The sequence below is a fragment of the Lolium rigidum genome, chromosome 5 (genome assembly GCF_022539505.1).
Source record: "Lolium rigidum isolate FL_2022 chromosome 5, APGP_CSIRO_Lrig_0.1, whole genome shotgun sequence".
Classification (NCBI taxonomy): domain Eukaryota; kingdom Viridiplantae; phylum Streptophyta; class Magnoliopsida; order Poales; family Poaceae; genus Lolium; species Lolium rigidum.
The window spans coordinates 246930452-246945975 of record NC_061512.1 but is presented as its reverse complement, the minus strand read 5'-3'; positions in this window follow the sequence as shown (position 1 = coordinate 246945975).

Genomic DNA, 15524 nt, shown 5'->3' with positions numbered 1-15524 from the left:
GGAGGCGGCGGCAGACGGCGGCGACGAGGGCGGCGGTCGGCGAGGACGAGGGAGACGGCGGAGGCGCAGACGACGGAGACGGCGGTCGATCGGCAGACGGAGGCGCAGCCTGGCGGTTCGAGTCGAGGAAGAAGAAGTGGCGCCTGCGCGGGCGCCCGCGCGTATTTATGGGGATGGGCCTTTAGTCGCGGTTGGTGTGGCCAACCGCGACTAAAGGGTACCAACCGCGACTAAAGGTATTTTCGGCGGGTTTTTGGTTCCCGCGCGGAACCACCCTTTAGTCGCGGTTGGCGAGGCCAACCGCAACTAAAGGCCATTTTCCAAATTATTTTGATTTCAAAATCTTAAAAATACAAATAATATATCAAAAAATTCAGAAAAATAAAACTAATTCGTTTCAAAATCTTAAAAATACAAATAATGTATCAAACAATTCAGAAAAATAAAACTAATTCATTTCAAAATCTTAAAAATACAAATAATATATCAAAAAATTCAAAAAAATAAAACTAATTAATTTCAAAATCTTAAAAATACAAATAATACATCAAAAAATTCAGAAAAATAAAACTAATTCATTTCAAATTGTTAAAAATACAAATAATACATCAAAAAATTCAGAAAAATAAAACTAATTCATTTCAAATTGTTAAAAATACAAATAATACATCAAAAAATTCAGAAAGATAAAACTAATTCATTTCAAAATCTTAAAAATACAAATAATACATCAAAAAATTCAGAAAATAAAACTAATTCATTTTAAAATGTTAAAAATACAAAAAATATATCAAAAAATTCATAAAAATAAAATTAATTCATTTCAAAATGTTAAAAATAAATTTAATCCCGCCTTTGTCTTCCCGCCCCCTCTTCCCACCAGTTCTTTCCGGCCGCCTCTGTCTTCCCGCCCCCTCTTCCCACCAGTTCTTTTCGGCCGCCTCTGTCTTCCCGCCCCTCTTCCCACCAGTTCTTCCCGGCCGCCTCTGTCTTCCCACCGAGAGGAGATGGAGTCTTTCACGGGTTTGCGAGAAAATTTTCCCGAGGAGCAACTTCCGAAGATGTCGTAGGGCGTGTGCACCGACGACATCTTCGAGAAGCTGCGCCACGGGAGATTTTCCAACCCTTTACCCAACGATCTGTTAGAGGAGATGGAGTCTTTCACGGGTTTGCGGGAAAATTTTCCGAGGAGCAACTTCCGAAGATGTCGTAGGGCGTGTGCACCGACGACATCTTCGAGAAGTTGCGCCACGGGAGATTTTCCAACCCTTTACTCCATCCATGAGGATGAAACTCTCCCTACCTGCTAGGTTGGCTTGTTGGTCTGCTTGCCAAGGCGTATCGATGCTCCTTTTATAGGCACGGCGCCGCTCGTCTGCTTTGTCTTGTTCCTCCGACGAGGTGTTGTGCGCTACATGATTTATCTCATCGAGCGGTGCGTCCACCCACGCGTCCTTATCCTGCCGACGCGACTTTAGTCACGGTTGCAGTCTCCAGCCGGGACTAAAGCTTACCCAAACGTCCTTATCCCACCGACAGTTTTCTTAGATGACACAGAAACCACATTTAGTCCTGGTTGCACCCACCAGCCGGGACTAAAGCTTACTGATGGCGTGTAACTCACACGTTCGTTGGGAACCCCAAGAGGAAGGTATGATGCGCACAGCAGCAAGTTTTCCCTCAGAAAGAAACCAAGGTTTATCGAACCAGGAGGAGCCAAGAAGCACGTTGAAGGTTGATGGCGGCGGGATGTAGTGCGGCGCAACACCGGGGATTCCGGCGCCAACGTGGAACCTGCACAACACAACCAAAGTACTTTGCCCCAACGAAACAGATGAGGTTGTCAATCTCACCGGCTTGCTGTAACAAAGGATTAACCGTATTGTGTGGAAGATGATTGTTTGCGGAAAACAAGTAGAACAAGTATTGTAGTAGATTGTATTTCGATAAAGAGAATTGGACCGGGGTCCACAGTTCACTAGAGGTGTCTCTCCCATAAGACAAACGAGCATGTTGGGTGAACAAATTACAGTTGGGCAATTGACAAATAGAGAGGGCATGACCATGCACATACATATCATGATGAGTATAGTGAGATTTAATTGGGCATTACGACAAAGTACATAGACCGCCATCCAACCGCATCTATGCCTAAAAAGTCCACCTTCGAGGTTATCATCCGAACCCCTCCAGATATTAAGTTGCTAACAACGAGACAATTGCATTAAGTATGGTGCGTAATGTAATCAACAACTACATCCTTAGACATAGCATCAATGTTTTATCCCTAGTGGCAACAAGCACATCCGTAACCTTAGTGGTTCTTGTCACTCCTCCAGATTCACGGAGACATGAACCCACTATCGAGCATAAATACTCCCTCTTGGAGTTACTAGCATCAACTTGGCCGGAGCATCTACTAATAACGGAGAGCATGCAAGATCATAAACAACACATAGATATAACTTTGATAATCAACATAACAAGTATTCTCTATTCATCGGATCCCAACAAACGCAACATATAGAATTACGGATAGATGATCTTGATCATGTTAGGTAGCTCACAAGATCCGACAATGATAGCACAATGGGGAGAAGACAACCATCTAGCTACCGCTATGGACCCATAGTCCAGGGGTAGACTACTCACACATCACTCCGGAGGCGACCATGGCGGCGTAGAGTCCTCCGGGAGATGATTCCCCTCTCCGGCAGGGTGCCGGAGGCGATCTCCTAGATCCCCCGAGATGGGATCGGCGGCGGCGGCGACGTCTCAGTAAGGTTTTCCGTATCGTGGCTCTCGGTACTGGGGGTTTCGTCACGGAGGCTTTAAGTAGGCGGAAGGGCAAGTCAGGAGGGGGCACAAGGGCCCCACACCATAGGCCGGCGCAGCCAGGGGGGCCGCGCCGCCCTAGGGTTTGGGCACCCTGTGGCCCCACTTCGTTTCGTCTTCGGACTTCCGGAAGCTTCGTGGAAAAATAGGCCCCCGGGCGTTGATTTCGTCCAATTCCGAGAATATTTCGTTACTAGGATTTCGAAACCAAAAACAGCGAGAAAACAAGAATCGGCACTTCGGCATCTTGTTAATAGGTTAGTTCCAGAAAATGCACGAATATGACATAAAGTGTGCATAAAACATGTAGATAACACCAATAATGTGGCATGGAACATAAGAAATTATCGATACGTCGGAGACGTATCAGCATCCCCAAGCTTAGTTACGCTCGTCCCGAGCGAGTAAAACGATAACACGGATAATTTCCGGAGTGACATGCCATCGTAATCTTGATCATACTATTTGTAAAGCATATGTAGAGAATGCAGCGATCAAAACAATGTATATGACATGAGTAAACAAGTGAATCATATAGCAAAGACTTTTCATGAATAGCACTTCAAGACAAGCATCAATTAAGTCTTGCATAAGAGTTAACTCATAAAGCAATAATTCATAGTAAAAGCATTGAAGCAACACAAAAGAAGATTAAGTTTCAGCGGTTGCTTTCAACTTGTAACATGTATATCTCATGGATATTGTCAACATAGAGTAATATAATAAGTGCAATAAGCAAGTATGTAGGAATCAATGCACAGTTCACACAAGTGTTTGCTTCTTGAGGTGGAGAGAAATAGGTGAACTGACTCAACATTGAAAGTAAAAGAATGGTCCTCCATAGAGGAAAAGCATCGATTGCTATATTTGTGCTAGAGCTTTGATTTTGAAAACTTGAAACAATTTTGTCAACGGTAGTAATAAAGCATATGTATCATGTAAATTATATCTTACAAGTTGCAAGCCTCATGCATAGTATACTAATAGTGCCCGCACCTTGTCCTAATTAGCTTGGACTACCGGATCGTCACAATGCACATGTTTTGACCAAGTGTCACAAAGGGGTACCTCTATGCCGCCTGTACAAAGGTCTAAGGAGAAAGCTCGCATTGGATTTCTCGCTATTGATTATTCTTCAACTTAGACATCCATACCGGGACAACATAGACAACGGATAATGGACTCCTCTTTTATGCATAAGCATGTAACAACAATTAATAATTTTCTCATTTGAGATTGAGGATATATGTCCAAAACTGAAACTTCCACCATGGATCATGGCTTTAGTTAGCGGCCCAATGTTCTTCTCTAACAATATGCATGCTTAACCATAAAGTGGCAGATCGCTCTTACTTCAGACAAGACGAATATGCATAGCAACTCACATGAAATTCAACAAAGAGTAGTTGATGGTGTCCCCAGAAACATGGTTATCGCACAACAAGCAACTTAATAAGAGATAAAGTGCATAATTACATATTCAATACCACAATAGTTTTTAAGCTATTTGTCCCATGAGCTATATATTGTAAAGGTGAATGATGGAATTTTAAAGGTAGCACTCAAGCAATTTACTTTGGAATGGCGGAGAAATACCATGTAGTAGGTAGGTATGGTGGACACAAATGGCATAGTGGTTGGCTCAAGTATTTTGGATGCATGAGAAGTATTCCCTCTCGATACAAGGTTTAGGCTAGCAAGGCTTATTTGAAACAAACACAAGGATGAACCTGTGCAGCAAAACTCACATAAAAGACATATTGAAAACATTATAAGACTCTACACCGTCTTCCTTGTTGTTCAAACTCAATACTAGAAATTATCTAGACCTTAGAGAAACCAAATATGCAAACCAAATTTTAGCATGCTCTATGTATTTCTTCATTAATGGGTGCAAAGCATATGATGCAAGAGCTTAAACATGAGCACAACAATTGCCAAGTATCACATTACCCAAGACATTTATAGCAATTACTACATGTATCATTTTCCAATTCCAACCATATAACAATTTAACGAAGGAGAAACTTCGCCATGAATACTATGAGTAGAAACCAAGGACATACTTGTCCATATGCTACAGCGGAGCGTGTCTCTCTCCCATAAAGTGAATGCTAGGATCCATTTTATTCAAACAAAACAAAAAACAAAAACAAACCGACGCTCCAAGCAAAGCACATAAGATGTGATGGAATAAAAATATAGTTTCGGGGGAGGAACTCGATAATGTTGTCGATGAAGAAGGGGATACCTTGGGCATCCCCAAGCTTAGACGCTTGAGTCTTCTTGATATATGCTGGGGTGAACCACCGGGGCATCCCCAAGCTTAGAGCTTTCACTCTCCTTGATCATGTTGCATCATACTCCTCTCTTGATCCTTGAAAACTTCCTCCACACCAAACTCGAAACAACTTATTAGAGGGTTAGTGCACAATAAAAATTAACATATTCAGAGGTGACACAATCATTCTTAACACTTCTGGACATTGCATAATGCTACTGGACATTAATGGATCAAAGAAATTCATCCAACATAGCAAAAGAGGCAATGCGAAATAAAAGGCAGAATCTGTCAAAACAGAACAGTTCGTATTGACGAATTTTAAAACGGCACCGGACTTGCTCAAATGAAAATGCTCAAATTGAATGAAAGTTGCGTACATATCTGAGGATCATGCACGTAAATTGGCTTAATTTTCTGAGCTACCTACAGGGAGGTAGACCCAGATTCGTGACAGCAAAGAAATCTGGAACTGCGCAGTAATCCAAATCTAGTACTTACTTTTCTATCAACGGCTTAACTTGGCACAACAAAACACAAAACTAAGATAAGGAGAGGTTGCTACAATAGTAAACAACTTCCAAGACACAAAATAAAAACAAAGTACTGTAGGTAAAAACATGGGTTGTCTCCCATAAGCGCTTTTCTTTAACGCCTTTCGCCTAGGCGCAGAAAGTGTGTATCAAGTATTATCAAGAGATGAAGTGTCAACATCATAATTTGTTCTCATAATAGAATCAAAAGGTAACTTCATTCTCTTTCTAGGGAAGTGTTCCATACCTTTCTTGAGAGAAAATTGATATTTTATATTACCTTCCTTCATATCAATAGTAGCACCAACAGTTCGAAGAAAAGGTCTTCCCAATATAATGGGACAAGATGCATTGCATTCAATATCCAAGACAACAAAATCAACGGGAACAAGGTTATTGTTAACGGTAATGCGAACATTATCAACTTTACCCAAAGGTTTCTTTGTAGAATGATCAGCAAGATTAACATCCAAATAACAATTTTTCAGCGGTGGCAAGTCAAGCATATTATAAATTTTCTTAGGCATAACAGAAATACTTGCACCAAGATCACATAAAGCATTACAATCAAAATCTTTAACCTTCATCTTAATGATGGGTTCCCAACTATCCTCTAGCTTTTTAGGAATAGAGGCTTCGCGCTCTAGTTTCTCTTCTCTAGCTTTTATGAGAGCATTTGTAATATGATGTGTAAAAGCCAAATTTATAGCACTAGCATTAGGACTTTTAGCAAGTTTTTGTAAGAACTTTATAACTTCAGAGATGTGGCAATCATCAAAATTAAAACCATTATAATCTAAAGCAATGGGATCATCATCCCCAATGTTGGAAAAAATTTCAGCAGACTTTATCACGGACGGTTTCAGCAGCTTTAGCAGTTTCGAGCAGTTTCTCGCGCTTTGCATTAGAAGTGGAAACATTGCTAACACCAATTCTTTTATTATTATTAGTAGGAGGTGCAGCAACATGTGTAGCATTATCATTACTAGTGGTGGTAATAGTCCAAACTTTAGCTACATTCTTCTCTTTAGCTAGTTTTTCATTTTCTTCTCTATCCCACCTAGCACGCAGTTCAGCCATTAATCTTATATTCTCATTAATTCTAACTTGGATGGCATTTGCTGTAGTAACAATTTTATTATGATGATTCTCATTAGGCATAACTTTCGATTTCAAAAGATCAACATCAACAGCAAGACTATCGACTTTAGAAGCAAGTATATCAATTTTCCCAAGCTTTTCTTCAACAGATTTGTTAAAAGCAGTTTGTGTACTAATAAATTCTTTAAGCATGGCTTCAAGTCCAGGGGGTGAACTCCTATTATTGTTGTAAGAATTCCCATAAGAATTACCATAGCCGTTGCCATTATTATAAGGATATGGCCTATAGTTGTTACTAGAATTGTTCCGGTAAGCATTGTTGTTGAAATTATTATTTTTAATGAAGTTTACATCAACATGTTCTTCTTGTGCAACCAATGAAGCTAATGGAACATTATTAGGATCAATATTAGTCCTATCATTCACAAGCATAGACATAATAGCATCAATCTTATCACTCAAGGAAGAGGTTTGTTCGACGAATTTACCTTCTTACCTTGTGGAGCTCTTTCCGTGTGCCATTCGGAGTAGTTGATCATCATATTATCAAGAAGCTTTGTTGCTTCACCAAGAGTGATGGACATAAAGGTACCTCCAGCAGCTGAATCCAATAAATTCCGCGAAGAAAAATTTAGTCCTGCATAGAAGGTTTGGATGATCATCCAAGTAGTCAGTCCATGTGTTGGGCAATTTTTAACCAAAGATTTCATTCTTTCCCAAGCTTGAGCAACATGTTCAGTATCTAATTGTTTAAAATTCATTATGCTACTCCTCAAAGATATAATTTTAGCAGGGGGATAATATCTACCAATAAAAGCATCCTTGCATTTAGTCCATGAATCAATGCTATTCTTAGGCAGAGATAGCAACCAATCTTTAGCTCTTCCTCTTAATGAGAAAGGGAACAATTTTAATTTTATAATGTCACCATCTACATCTTTATATTTTTGCATTTCACATAGTTCAACAAAATTATTAAGATGGGCAACAACATCATCATAACTAACACCAGAAAATTGCTCTCGCATAACAAGATTCAGTAAAGCAGGTTTAATTTCAAAGAATTCTGCTGTAGTAGCAGGTGGAGCAATAGGTGTGCATAAGAAATCATTATTATTTGTGGTTGTGAAGTCACACAACTTAGCATTTTCAGGGTTGGCCATTTTAGCAACAGTAAATTAAGCAAACTAGATAAAGTAAATGCAAGTAACTAATTTTTTTGTGTTTTTGATATAGCAAACAAGATAGCAAATAAAGTAAAACTAGCAACTAATTTTTTTGTGTTTTGATATAATGCAGCAAACAAAGTAGTAAATAAAACTAAGCAAGACAAAAACAAAGTAAAGAGATTGAGAAGTGGAGACTCCCTTGCAGCGTGTCTTGATCTCCCCGGCAACGGCGCCGAAATCTAGCTTGATGGCGTGTAACTCACACGTTCGTTGGGAACCCCAAGAGGAAGGTATGATGCGCACAGCGAGCAAGTTTTCCCTCGAAAAGAAACCAAGGTTTATCGAACCAGGAGGAGCCAAGAAGCACGTTGAAGGTTGATGGCGGCGGGATGTAGTGCGGCGCAACACCAGGGATTCCGGCGCCAACGTGGAACCCGCACAACACAACCAAAGTACTTTGCCCCAACGAAACAGGTGAGGTTGTCAATCTCACCGGCTTGCTCGTAACAAAGGATTAACCGTATTGTGTGGAAGATGATTGTTTGCGAGAAAACAAGTAGAACAAGTATTGCGAGTAGATTGTATTTCAAGTAAAGAGAATTGGACCGGGGTCCACAGTTCACTAGAGGTGTCTCTCCCATAAGACAAACAAGCATGTTGGGTGAACAAATTACGGTTGGGCAATTGACAAATAGAGAGGGCATGACCATGCACATACATATCATGATGAGTATAGTGAGATTTAATTGGGCATTACGACAAAGTACATAGACCGCCATCCAACCGCATCTATGCCTAAAAAGTCCACCTTCGGGTTATCATCCGAACCCCTCCGGTATTAAGTTGCTAACAACGGACAATTGCATTAAGTATGGTGCGTAATGTAATCAACAACTACATCCTTAGACATATCATCAATGTTTTATCCCTAGTGGCAACAAGACATCCGTAACCTTAGTGGTTCTTGTCACTCCTCCGCATTCACGGAGACATGAACCCACTATCGAGCATAAATACTCCCTCTTGGAGTTACTAGCATCAACTTGGCCGGAGCATCTACTAATAACGGAGAGCATGCAAGATCATAAACAACACATAGATATAACTTTGATAATCAACATAACAAGTATTCTCTATTCATCGGATCCCAACAAACGCAACATATAGAATTACGGATAGATGATCTTGATCATGTTAGGCAGCTCACAAGATCCGACAATGATAGCACAATGGGGAGAAGACAACCATCTAGCTACTGCTATGGACCCATAGTCCAGGGGTAGACTACTCACACATCACTCCGGAGGCGACCATGGCGGCGTAGAGTCCTCCGGGAGATGATTCCCCTCTCCGGCAGGGTGCCGGAGGCGATCTCCTGGATCCCCCGAGATGGGATCGGCGGCGGCGTCGTCTCAGTAAGGTTTTCCGTATCGTGGCTCTCGGTACTGGGGGTTTCGTCACGGAGGCTTTAAGTAGGCGGAAGGGCAAGTCAGGAGGGGGCACAGGGGCCCCACACCATAGGCCGGCGCGGCCGGGGGGGCCGCGCCGCCCTAGGGTTTGGGCACCCTGTGGCCCCACTTCGTTTCATCTTCGGACTTCCGGAAGCTTCGTGGAAAAATAGGCCCCCGGGCGTTGATTTCGTCCAATTCCGAGAATATTTCGTTACTAGGATTTCTGAAACCAAAAACAGCGAGAAAACATCAACCGGCACTTCGAGCATCTTGTTAATAGGTTAGTTCCGTAAAATGCACGAATATGACATAAAGTGTGCATAAAACATGTAGATAACACCAATAATGTGGCATGGAACATAAGAAATTATCGATACGTCGGAGACGTATCACTTACCCAGATGTACTTATCCCACCGACAGTTTTGTTAGATGATACAAAACCACCTTTAGTCCCGGTTGCACCCACCAGCCGGGACAAAAGGTTAGATGACCAGCTCTGGATTCCTCTTCTTCCCGCCATTTCTTCCCTGTGTTCCCGCCTCTTTCTTCCCGCCACTTTCTTCCCGCCTCCCTGTCTTCCCCGCTCCCATTTTTCCCGCCATTTCTCACTACATATATGTAGCCCGGCTTGGCCAGCATTATCACATCTCTACAATCTCTCATCACTCTCACATGGCTTCCACCGCACCCACTCTAACCTACCAGCAGGTGGAGGAGCTTTGCGCCTCGAACTACCCTTGCCCACCGGGCTACCGCGTCCCCGCCGGCTGGAGCCTAAGCGCCGGAGGCGTGCCGGTCCCTCCCGTCCCTCAGGGTACTGCGCGCCGGGCGGCCATCACGAACCACTACTACCTCGACCTCACGTCGGAGCAGCGGATGAATCCCCGCTGGCATCCCGATAACCAGCATACTTGGGACGCCTTCTTCATCAATCGGCGTGACAGGGCGCTCGCCAGGTATGAGGAGGACGGTCTGCCTCCCGGGAACTTCCACGAGGCCGGCCGTCGGCTATGGTGGTACGGCCGGACTCCGCGAGCGTCATGGACTACATCACGGCCGGCGATATCCCCCGCCTGCGCTACCCTCGGTTCGAGCCACGAGCGCCGCCCGACGACGGCGACGACATCGGCGACGACGACGGCGGCAACTTAGAAGGCGACGACTACCAGTACAACGGCGGCGACTATGAAGACTACGAGTATGCATATTATACGCCTAGGCAGGAGTATGACTAAATCACTCCAAATTTCATGTATCATCAGTGTGGTTTCTCGAATCAATCGAATCATTCAAAAATGGACACCAAACACATCACGGGTAATATAATTCACATGATCCATTCAATAAAGTTTGGTACAATAAATTGTTACACATCATTTCTTCCCTTGTGTCCCTGCTTGCTTACGATTGTGCCGTATCCATGGAGCATCCTCATCATTTAACTTAATGCTTGGGTCGGTGTTCACTTTGAAGGGCGGAATTTCAGCAAACATATTATAATCTTCCGACATGTCCGTCTTGTCCTCCACTCCCACGATGTTTCTTTTCCCCGAAAGAACAATGTGGCGCTTTGGATCATCGCATGATGTACTGATCGTTTTCTTATCTTTCCGTTTCCTCGGTTTGCTACTCATGTCCTTCACATAGAAAACCCGAGCGACATCTTTCGCTAGGACGAATGGTTCGTCAAGGTAACCAAGATTGTTGAAATCCACCATTGTCATTCCGTATTGCTGGTCCACCTTTACCCCACCTCCTGTTAGCTTGAACCATTTGCACCGGAACAAAGGGACCTTAAAGGAGGGTCCATAGTCAAGTTCCCATATCTCCTCTATGTAACCATAATATGTGACCTTTTGCCCATTCTCGGTTGCTACTGTTTTGGTTGGTGCTCTTTTTATCTTGGGCGGTCGTGTAAAATGTATTCCCATTTATCTCGTACCCTTGGAAAGTCGTTATAGTCGAAGATGGTGTCTTGGCCAACATGTACAGCTGATCTACAACATCATTGTCATTCATTAAATGTTTTCTCAACCAACTGCCGAAAGTCTTCATGTGGGCCTTCCTAATCCAGGATTCAGGCTTCCCCGGGTTGTCCGAGCGTAAAATATTCTTGTGTTTCTCAAAGTACGGAGCCACCAAGCTGGAATTGGTCGAACTCGTGTGGTGTGCTTCAGTCATAGAATGGCCGTCCATACATATCGTTGATTTCCTTCCGATCGTGCCTTTTCCACTTAGTCTCCCCTCGTGCCGCGATCGAGGAAGACCAATCGGCTTAAGGTCGGGAACAAAGTCAACACAAAACTCAATTACCTCCTCATTTCCATAGCCCTTGGCGATGCTTCCTTCCGGCCTAGCACGGTTACGAACATATTTCTTTAATACTCCCATGAACCTCTCGAAGGGGAACATATTGTGTAGAAATACGGGACCGAGAATGGAAATCTCTTCGACTAGGTGAACCAGGAGGTGCGTCATAATATTGAAGAAGGATGGCGGGAACACCAACTCGAAACTGACAAGACATTGGACCACATCGTTCTGTAACCGTGGTAGAACTTCTGGATTGATTACCTTCTGAGAGATTGCATTGAGGAATGCACATAGCTTCACAATGGCTACTCGAACATTTTTCGGCAGGAGCCCCCTCAAAGCAATCGGAAGCAATTGCGTCATAATCTTGTGGCAGTCGTGAGACTTCAGGTTTTGGAACTTTTTCTCCGCCATGTTTATTATTCCCTTTATATTGGACAAGAATCCAGACGGGACCTTCATACTGCTTAGGCATTCAAAAAAGATGACCTTCTCTTCTTTGGTCGAGAGCGTAGCCGGCACGACCTTGAAACCATTCCGGATGCCGGTCATCGGTGGTCTTTCAAACGTTTTTGGTCTCGCCGTGCTTCCTTTGTATCATTTGTCTTCCCATACACGCCCAAGAAGCTTAGGAGGTTCACGCAAATATTCTTCGTAACATGCATCATGTCGATTGCGGAGCGGACATCTAGGACTTTCCAATATTCTAGCTCCCGAATATAGATTTCTTCTTCCACATGGCTGCGTGCCCGTCGACTCCCTTCGGAATTGATTGTCCGCCAGGACCCTTTCCAAAGATGACTTTCAAATCCTTGACCATATCAAATACCTCGAGCACCGGTGCGTTCCGCGAGCTTCGGCCGGTGATCCGCCTTGCCGTTGTAATGCTTGCCTTTCTTTCTTACTTGGATGAATTTTCGGCAGAAATCGACGATGCCCAAGGTACATGTTCTTCTTACAATTTGGCAAATGTACACTTTCGGTCTCATGTAAGCAGTGCGTGCATGCATTGTATCCCTTATTTGACAGATCCCGAAAGGTTACTAAGAGCAGAGCCAATCGTTGATGGTTACGAAAAGCAACGCTCGTAGGTCAAATTCCTCTTCTTTGTGCTCATCCCACACACGGACACCAGTGTCTGCCCCACAATTGTAAAAGTTCATCAACTAATGGCCTTAGGTACACATCGATGTCGTTGCCGGGTTGCTTCGGACCTTGGATGAGCACTCGGCATCATAATGAACTTCCGCTTCATGCACAACCAAGGAGGAAGGTTGTAGATGCATAGAGTCACGGGCCAGGTGCTATGGCCGGAGCTCGCTCACCAAAAGGATTCATGCCATCCGTACTTAGACCAAATCTTATGTTCCTTGCGTCGACTGCAAAATCTTTGAACTCTCTGTCGATCTTTCTCTATTGCGTTCCATCTGCGGGGTGTCTCAACTCCCCGTCCGACTTACGGTCCTCTTTGTGCCATCGCAACAACTTGGCATGCTCTTTGTTCCTGAATAGACGTTTCAACCGTGGTATTATAGGAGCATACCACATAACCTTGGCGGGAACCTTCTTCCTGGGTTTCTCGCCCTCAACATCGACACCAGGGTCATCGCCTCTGATCTTATAACGCAATGCAGTGCATACCGGACATTCATTCAAATTCTCATATTCACCGCGGTAGAGGATGCAGTCGTTGATGCATGCATGTATCTTCGGAACCTCTAAACCTAGAGGGCGGACAACCTTCTTTGCTTCGTACGTATCGGCGGGCAACTCGTTATTCTTTGGAAACATATTCTTCAACATTTTCAGCAAGTTTTCAAATGCCGAGTCAGCCTACACCTGCTCGTGCCTTCTATTTCAAGCAAATCCAAGTGTGCAGCCCAGCTTTTTCGGACCATTATCGCATCCGGGTACAGCGACTTTCCGTGATCCTCTAACATGCGATCCAAATTCTCCCTCTCCTTTTCAGTTTCAGCAGCATCTCCATGCATCGGCAATGGTCCGACCAAGATCATCAACGGGCTCATCACGTGCCTCTTCTTCACCTTCCCCTTCCCCTTCACCTTCCCCTTCACCTTCCAGCATCCTCCATGAAAGTATCACCGAAATGATCAAGATAGTTTTCATCGATGAAATCATCCCCTTCTTCATCTTCTTCCATTATAACCCCTCTTTCTCCATGCTTGGTCCAACAATTATAGCTTGGCATCAAACCGTGCCGAAGCAGGTGCATGTGAACTTCTCTTGAGGAAGAGTAACCCTTCGATTCTTACAGTCAACACATGGACAGATAACAAAACCCTTCGCTTGTTCGCATTAGCCACTACGAGGAAATCTTTCAAACCCGTAGTGAACTCGCCGGAGAGTCGGTTACCATACATCCATTGCCGATTCATCCGCATTATTATAATATAAAATATATAATTAACCATCATGCATTTGTTAAACTAACTAGCTATAAACAATAGAAATTAAACAATGAACTACACACATGCATATTTTATCAATGACACATATGAAAGGTTTAACTTGCTAACCGCGATCGAGGAGGAAAAAAAAATGAGGAAGCTCAAGTGTGGCTCCGACACTTTATATCATGTTTGTTTCATGCTCTTGGGGTATTTCATCAAACACTTTGTGTGCATAAGAGGAGCCAAAAGCAAACCTAACACCCCCTTGTGAAGTTTGTGAGGAGAAGTGGCACCAAATGGCTAAGTGAGTGTGTGATACGCCTCCGACGTATCCATAATTTCTGTCGTTCCATGCTTGTTTTATGACAATACTTACATGTTTTGCTTGCACTTTATGATGTTTTTTATGCGTTTTCCGGAACTAACCTATTAACAAGATGCCACAGTGCCAGCTTCCGTTTTCTCGCCGTTTTTGGTTCCGTAAAGGCTGTTCGGGCAATATTCTCGGAATTGGACGAAATCAACGCCAAACCTCCTATTTTCTCCGGAAGGCTCCGAACACCGAAGAAGAGCTCGGAGAGGGGCCGGGGGGCCACCACACCACATGGCGGCGCGGGCCAGGCCTAGGCCGCGCCGGCCTAGGGTGTGGCGCCCCGGTGCCCCCCTGCGCCGCCTCTTCGCCTATATAATCCCTTTCGACCTAAAAACGCATCACCAATTGACGAAACTCCAGAAAGACTTGTGGGCGCCGCCACCGTCGCGAAACTCCAATTCGGGGGACGGAACTCGTCCCGGCACCCTGCCGGGACGGGGAAGTGCCCCCGAAGCCATCTCCATCAACGCCACCGCCTCCGCCATGCTCCGTGAGTAGTTCCCCCATGGACTACGGGTTCTAGCAAGTAGCTATGTCGGTATACTCTCCCCCATGTACTTCAATACAATGGTCTCATGAGCTGCCTTACATGATTGAGATTCATCTCGATGTAATCGGTGTTGTGTTTGTTGGGATCCGATGGATGATACATTATGATTAGTCTATCTATAAAGTTTGTGAAGTTATTGTTGCTGCAATCTTGTTATTCTTAATGCTTGTCACTAGGGCCCGAGTGGCATGATCTTAGATTTGAGCTCTATACTTATTGCTTAGATTGTATCTACAAGTTGTATGCACATGTCACTCGTCCGGAACCAATGGCCCCGAAGTGACGAAATCGGGACAACCGGAGGGGATGGTAGTGATGTGAGGATCACATGTTTTCACGGTGTGTTAATGCTTTGCTCCGGTACTCTATTAAAAGGAGTACCTTAATATCCAGTAGTTTCCCTTGAGGCCCGTGCCGCCACCGTGCCGGTAGGACAATAGATGTTGTGCAAGTTTCTCATTGCGAGCACGTACGACTATATATGGAAAACATGCCTACATAATTA